General features: G+C 36.5%; 1 long non-coding RNA gene across 2 annotated transcripts; it reads right to left on the reverse strand.

The window, feature by feature from the left end:
- Nucleotides 1–505: 505 nt before the first annotated feature.
- On the reverse strand, nt 506–3,324 carry LOC145157168 (uncharacterized). Of its 2 annotated transcripts, XR_013737131.1 has the most exons (6): nt 2,782–3,324; nt 2,214–2,316; nt 1,537–1,776; nt 1,257–1,405; nt 1,042–1,129; nt 506–758 (listed from the first exon to the last, which is right to left on the reverse strand). It is a non-coding gene; the product is annotated as an uncharacterized LOC145157168 (long non-coding RNA). The 2 variants fall into 2 exon arrangements; XR_013737132.1 differs by lacking the exons at nt 506–758; nt 2,214–2,316 and having other exon boundaries at nt 976–1,129.
- Nucleotides 3,325–8,299: the final 4,975 nt, after the last annotated feature.

An 8,299-nucleotide genomic window follows, 5' to 3' on the forward strand; every position in this document is an offset into this window, starting at 1 on the left:
AGTTATCTCCACTCTCATATCTTTCTTTACTCTATAATTTATCTTGTTATTTGATTATATATATATATATATATATATATATATATATATATATATATATATATATATATATAGTCTTAGGTTATTTTGTTTTTACTAACTATTGTGTGCCAGAATGCACAGATCTGGACCATTGGATTGAATATAATCAAAGGTCATGATATGAGGGTCGATAATATTAGAATAGAATAACATGTACCATATAATCACACAAAATTCAGCATAAGGGCATTTTAGTCAATTAACCTATATTAAAAAAGGAAATTTTTGGATTTTTAGGGATATTTAATTCTTTTATTTATAAAAATCTGAATATTTTAAATTAATTCAAATTTAAAAATCCGATTTTATTATGTCAGAATGATAGAATGCCAACAATAAATTAGTAAATATATTTTCCGATTTTATTCTGTCAGAATGACAGAATGTCAACCATAAACTAGTAAATACATTCTGAAAGAATACACAAAATCAATTTTTGAACTAATAATATACCAAATAATTACATTGTATGATTGTGATTCATTGAATAATAACAACATTCTGAAAGAAAAAAGAAAAAAAAAACATCAAAATTTAACAAAAACATTAATCTATTCTAAAAGAATATTATTTTTAAGCAACACTTTATACATTGTAACATAACACATACTGGTATAATACACTCTCGTTCTCTATGTTTTCTTCCTTCTCCACATCAATGTTAGCCTCTTCAAAACCTAAATCCACAAAGAAAACATAATCAAGTTTCAAAAATTAAAAAATTTAATGCATTCTAAGAGAATAAAAACTATAAATTCTGAAAGAATGTATTAAAGACTATAAAGTTTGACAGAATATAGTAGAAAATAAAAACTATAAATTCTGACAGAATGTAGTAGAGACTATAAAATTAACCATAAAATATCACAAATTCATTAAACAAATATACTTGTTAACAATTATTCTCAGACATTCTAACAGAATACATTTATATAAATAAATTATAATAGAATACATTACAGAATTCAAGAGTCGGGATTAAATCATCAACACACATCTGCATTCATTCCCAGTCATAAATTCAAGAAACAAACACACATGGATTCCCCTGTCAAATATCGAAACCCAAACAACCATGAGTTATATCCCATCCATTATCATAAATTTTTTCAGGAAAACCCAAACATCCAAATTTCCATGGATTCAAATCAAAATAAGATGAAGAAGAAGATCACCTGTTAGCCATGGATGCTTCCATTAACTTCCTCTTCCTTCGATTAGTCAAGAATCGAGACTCTTGTCCTCCTCAAACTTGTTGTTTTGCTGCTTCCTTTCTCCTTTCTGTGTCAATGGCCAACAGCCCCATTTTCGTGTTTTTCCTTTCCTGACAAACAAAGAAAAACAAACACTTCCCAATTTCAGTCTTTTGTTGCCATTCTCTCCCCCTAGTTGTTGGATTACCGGACTAGAGGAAGAAGAACAGGAGGCTGCCGGAGCATACCTCTGTCCACGTACCTGTAATCGTCGGGAGCGATGCCCTCCTCTGCCTCTTCCACATCAAAAGACATCGCCGAACACCGACTATCACAAACACCACCGGATTCCCTCCCCGTTCGCTCCTCGCTTCTCACTCGAGTTCACGGACCCCACAGCAGCGCCACTGCTCCTCCGCATCCCCTTCTTCAGCCTCATCGAACCCCAGAGTCCATCATCGATTGCGAGACGAGGGTATGTCCTCCCTTTTGGATTCATCGACTGTAGAAGAAGAAGCAGAAGCGGTGGATCAAATTTAGGGCTAATGTTCTAAATTTATCATTGTCCCTTACATGATATCAGGAATATTAATTATCTACCATAAATAATTATACAAATATTACTATAATACCCTTTTTTATTTAATTAATTAATTAATTATTTGCTAAATTGTGATTGGTGCATTTAGGAACACTTGCTAGAAACATCTCTCTCTCTCTCTCTCTCTCTCTATATATATATATATATATATATATATATATATATATATATATATATATATATATATATATATATATATATATATATATATATAGCTACGGCATGAATTTGCCTTAGAAAACATGAATTTGACTAAGTTAAAAACAACAAGATCAAAATTCAAAACCTCCAAAACCCGGATCTACTCTAGATATAATCAAATCATCAAAGTTACGAACCATGTAATCCACAACGATGAGCGGATCGTTAACAACAACAAGTTCAGCACGGTCTCTATCTGTAAGGCAACTATAGCCATCAATCGACTGATTCTCCGATACCCTGACCGTTAAAATAAAATTAAACTCGACCAAATCATCCCAAAATAACGTCAGTATAAATTAAGTGTATAAAAGTGTAAAGTACTAGGATATGTCGCTTGTAATCAGCAACAATGTTTCTTACACACAATTAAAGCATCAGAATGAGCTACACCTAACTAACAATGTTATATTGTTATTCATCCATGACCTGACTGCCAAATACTGCATATGTTAACTAGAAAATGGGTTACCTATACACAACAGGCAAGTCAACTTATAAACAACAAGCATTCACAGGAAAGGGATTTGAGAATATAGATGAGTTTGTGTTTGGATATGAAGTGGCTGCAACTCCCTTTGGAGGTTCACGAATACATGCAAGGAGAAATCAAATAAACGATCTACTTTCCACTATCAAAGGAAGTGGGGTTGCGTATTTCAACAGAATACCAAAAAAAAAAAAAAAAAAAAAAAAAAACTTCACCTTGCCAAGAAAACTCAAACCGATCCTAGTTACTTTGGAGGTGACTATGGTGGTCCGACCACCACTTTCGTCGCGTAGGGACACCGCGGTTACCAGGTTGCCGCTGACCACTTATCCCGCAGTCATGGTCACTGATTATACGTCTGTTCCCACTACTTCTTATCTTCTATCTCAGTTCGCTCACAACACGCATAGAGGTGGGGATTTCCGCTGGTTGCTCAGCCACCTACGTCAGCAGCGGTGGGGATATCGATTGTCAATTCCAGCAACCGCAGTGGAGTTCAAATCGGTTAAAGGGAGATCAGAGAAATCGAGAGCAGGGTGAGATGGTGGAAAAGAGCACGTGAGTAGGATGACGTCGTTCGCGGTAGTCGATTCCGACAGCGAAGAAGGTTCTGGCATGCTCGATTTCCAGCTGTGATTTGGAAAGTTGGACGAGGGAAGGAATTTCTCAATCTTAGAATTTAGGGATGGGGGAAACTCAAAAGATTTTGGGTTCGGAGAGTAGGGAACTCGAAAGAATTGTGAGCTTTGTCCCGCTTTTTTTCTTTTGCGTATTAAAATTGGGGCGTAGATAAAAAAATGTAAATATAATATATAGGAAAAATACATTTTATTAATACTTTTATTATCTATATGTATTTACTTTACAAAAAAAAGTAACCTAAAAACTTATAACATCTATCTATCATAACATAAAATAAATGGTTTTACCAAAGGATTTTGGGTAAGTAAAAAATTGAAACTGAAACCAAAATAATTAAATTCAATCTATTTGTACGAGTATGTGTGTATGTATTATATTAGATATAATTTTTTTCAATATATATTAACTGATGTATGAAATAAAAATGGTGTTTGGTGCTTAGAAACTTGAAAATTAGAATTCAAACGTCGGTTCTGATGGTGTACATGGGTGCACGTATGTGTATATTACCTATAATTTGGTACTTATATTGTAATTGATGTCGGAAAAAAGTCATATGGTGTTCGAAAACTTGAAAATTAGAAGGTTTTGTCGGTAATTAAACTAGCATACACATACATACACACACGCACTCACATATATATACATACATACATTGACATACACACATAATAATCGATTGTAGTGTTAAAGCATGAAATGGGTAACAAATCTTAAGGTGCACACTATTATACACACATAGATATTATATATAAGTTGGTGAAAGTGTATATAATCATGTACAGTATGTGACAACCATCAAATTAAAAGTCAAAGTCAACAATGTCAAATCGGTCAAACTTAACCAATACTTGTATAAGAAAAGATATTTTGTAAAAATATGTGTTGGCATGCCAAGAATTCAAGTGTTTCAGATATTCCATGTGATTAGCAATGTAAAACCCTAAAAAGGGAGTTAAACGCTTCAAAACACGACTAAGGACCCTCTCGGGAACTTAAAACAATCATAAACGAAGCATAACATGGTTCACGAACCTTACATTACGAGATTATGCGATATTAATGGCTAAGATGAAATCTCTCCCAAATCTCTCCAAGTATGTGAAATCTCTCCCAAATCTCTCAAAGTATGTGAAATCTCTCCCAAATCTCTCCAAGTATGTGAAATCTCTCCCAAATCTCTCCAAGTATGTGAAATCTCTCCCAAATCTCTCCAAGTATGTGAAATCTCTCCCAAATCTCTCCAAGTATGTGAAATCTCTCCCAAATCTCTCCAAGTATGTGAAATCTCTCCCAAATCTCTCCAAGTATGTGAAATCTCTCCCAAATCTCTCCAAGTATATGAAATCTCTTCAAGTATGTGAAATCTCTCCCAAATCTCTTCAAACTTTTTATAGTCATCCGGGTCATCCCGACCCTTCACTTGGCCAAAAACCGCTTGAATCGGAGAGTTATATCGAAAAATAACCATATAGGACCGAAACCACTATATGAACCGAACCCTCTTAGAGGGAACCTCTTAGAACCGAACTGCCCTCTTAGAGCCGAAGCTTCTTAAAGGACCGAAGTCACCTTCGGGTTCGGTTTATTTCGCATGCGAGCCTCCTCAGGACCGAACTGTCAGAACCGAACATGCACATCTCGGACCGAACCTCATCAGCAACCGAAATGGACCGAGCCTTCGGTCTATTTCGCCTCTTCCCACTTTCGGAACCGAGACCTACCCTTCGGACCCGAGCCTCCCTTCGGTCCCTTCCTTCTCCCACTCTCGGTTCTCACCTTCTAAGAGCCGAACCTCGCAGGTTCGGTCCTTAATACCCGGTTTTCGACCACTTTCGCTTCATAAGCCCGTTTTTTACAGGGATTTTTCACCAAATTCATATTTTTACCATTTTTAACCCCCTAAACTCATATTTTATTCATTTCTCAAGGATTTATTAATTATAAATCATTATTTTCATTAAAGAAAATATCTAAGGATATTTTACATTACAAATGGGTCAAGTGTGCCCACTTGCCTCTTATGTGTCACTTTCTCATTGGTCCAACCTTATCCCCATCACACACACCAATGTAAACATCCTTTCACCTTAGCCACTTGCTCCAGCAATCCTTCATATAAAGAAGTACCTGGAGATTTCCTTGAGCATTTTTCTTCACCATCAAACACTTATACACTTCTTAAACCATCAAGAGAGCCTCTTTTCTCTCAACTTCCAGCCACACTTTTGAAGTGTTCTTGAGCTATTACTTCACTTTTTGGTAAGTATTTCATATAAACTCAAGTGTCATTCCATATTTTCCTAACATCCTTGAATCATCTACACACATTTAACACCAAAAGTCGTTCTTAGGATCATCCAAGCTTTCACGTGTTCATCAAGTATTCTTGACTTGATACTCTTCGTCTTCAACCCTCCACTCTTCAAGAAATCACTCAAGGTGAGTTCATACCCCCTATATTTTCCAGTTTTCTTTAGTTTTCAGGGGGGAATACAAGTTAAAACACCATAACATATTCAAAACTTAACCTGACAGCTTACAACAGAAAATTTGTGACCTGTTCACGAACTATTTTAACCAACTTAAACTTAATATTTTTCAAAACTGTTTGATATGCTAATAGTTCAGCTTTTTACCTTTAAAATGACTAATTGCACATCTCCATACGATTTTCCTACGATTTATGGTGATTTTTACAAAACTGCCTATCATTTTATAAACGAATTCGGACCAGTCTGTGAATATGAACACTTTCACATAAGTTAGAGATTTCTAAAAATCATAATACAAATTATGAATAAACTAGACACATTTTCTAAACTCTCAGAGTTTACAGAGTTAGTTTTCGACTTCGTATGATTTTTCTAAGATGTTTTCAAAACAGTGCAGAAAGGGTAAAAACTAGTTACATAGCTTACCATATTAATAACACTTTGTAGTATGTTGAGCAAAGTGCATAATAATAAGTTTCTAAATGTTTGGATGCATTCTTGTTAGTTTACCATCATAAAAAGAAATTAGTCATTCATGATAAGTTTTTTTCCATTCTTTTCGAACACATATAATAAACTACAATAAGTATAGTTTATGAATTTTTCGATAAAAGCATACTACATGGAAAAAGGTTTTACTCTCAAAACAAATGGGTTTTTCATATACTACATGATAAACTATAATAGTAATAGTTTATGGATTTCATATCACTAATTTATTCCATAAAAGGTGATTTCACTTCTATCAAAATAGAGGTTTTATACTCAAACTATATGTAAACTAGTTAACGTAAGTTGTGAGACAATTCTCTATCGTACTCTTATAGTACGGGTTCAAAATCCTGTAAGGTATAACCAGAGTCTCTTGTAGGGTGTAACAACGTAAATTTCCAAAACAATTTTTCATTTTTAAAACATTCTTTTACTCATAAGATAATATCAAAACATAATGTATCCAATGTTATCATAACAAAACATATCCCAGAATCTCAAGACATAAACTCCATGAGTGTGTACGGATCATGCCGGCGCCTTCCCGCGATCCTCGCTAGTACCTGAAACACATAACACAACAACTGTAAGCATAAATGCTTAGTGAGTTCCCCAAAATACCACATAAGCACATACGCCACTCAAGGCTATAAGACCTTCCGGTCACTGTGTCTCAGAGGACTTCCGTCCCACAACCCTGGTAGACCTTCCGGTCCCAACCGTAATGACCTTCCGGTCCATATCATCCTGACCTTCCGGTCCACATCATAATGACCTTCCGGTCCTTATCATTCATAACATACATAAGACATACATATCATATAACAGCATACAGCATATACATCTCATAGCATATAAGACCTTCCGGTCACACATAGGTACCATCCTAGGTACAGTATAGTGAGAAGACTCACCTCGTACGAAGTCGGATAAACTCTCGTGCTTGACGTCCCGACCTAGCCTCCTCCTATCATCCGAATAACATTCCTGATCAATACCCTCTCATAGTCTCATCAGTACAGATTGGGTAGAAGGCCATTCTACCCCTCCCTGAACTTTCATGAATCAGTTTGACCCAAAACCCTAAAGTCAACTGAAGTCAACGGTCAAACTTTGACCCGACTCGTCGAGTGCACATGGGCAACTCGGCGAGTCCATGCGGGTCCTCTGAATCCTTCTTGCCTCACTTGGCACGTCGAGTCATCCCTTCACTCGACGGGTTACTCCTATCACGAATCGCGGGGCAACCCCGACTCGACTCGTCGAGTCCACTTATGCACTCGGCGAGTTGCGTCCATGGCAACACTCAAATGACCTTCTGAGGTCAGATCCGCTTCTCTAACCTATAGATCTGACCTTTCCATACCCACTAATCACGTAAAGGTGAAACCTTTACACTCATGCAACACATATATGGTTCCTTTTGAATAAATAGCCCCAAAATTGGCAACCTAAGTTCATTCCTTCCATAACACTTCATAAAGCAAGATGGATAATGCTCTCTGGACCTCTATGGGTCCAGATCTGAAGTCTAACACATAAAGGGACCATAAACTCATCAATTCAAGCCATAAAAAGGGTATAGAAAACCCTAGATTCATAGATCTTAACCAAAACAGAAGGGAGTTCGATTTGCTACCTCAATACTGCAGATCCAAGCTTGAAAACCACGGATTAGCAATCCTCTTGACCTCCTCTAGCTGGAAACACCTTCTTCTTTGCAAAACAACACCAAAAAGGATTAAAATAGCTTGCTCTCACACACAACTCGCCCAAGCTCTCTAGGGTTTCTCTCTCTGGACTGGTAGCTGCAAATGAGGGCTATAAGGACCCTTAAATAGGGCACAAGCCCAAAGATTTAGGGTTTCTACCGTCAGCACGGACTCGTCGAGTCACCTTGCCGCCTCGTCGAGTCCATTCATTAATCCAGTCAGCAAATCGCGATCCTACTCGACGAGTCCAGGCGTCGACTCGTCGAGTCCTTCTCTCAAACTCAAAATAAATGAAAATCATAGAATACCTGGGAATCCGGATGTTACAATTCTCCCCCACTAGAATCAGACTTCGTCCTCGAAGTCTCGCTCTTCAAACAACTCTGGATGTC

This window comes from Lactuca virosa, chromosome 2 (genome assembly GCF_052849685.1).
Source record: "Lactuca virosa cultivar CGN04683 chromosome 2, Lactuca_virosa_CGN04683_v6, whole genome shotgun sequence".
NCBI classification, from domain to species: Eukaryota; Viridiplantae; Streptophyta; class Magnoliopsida; order Asterales; family Asteraceae; genus Lactuca; species Lactuca virosa.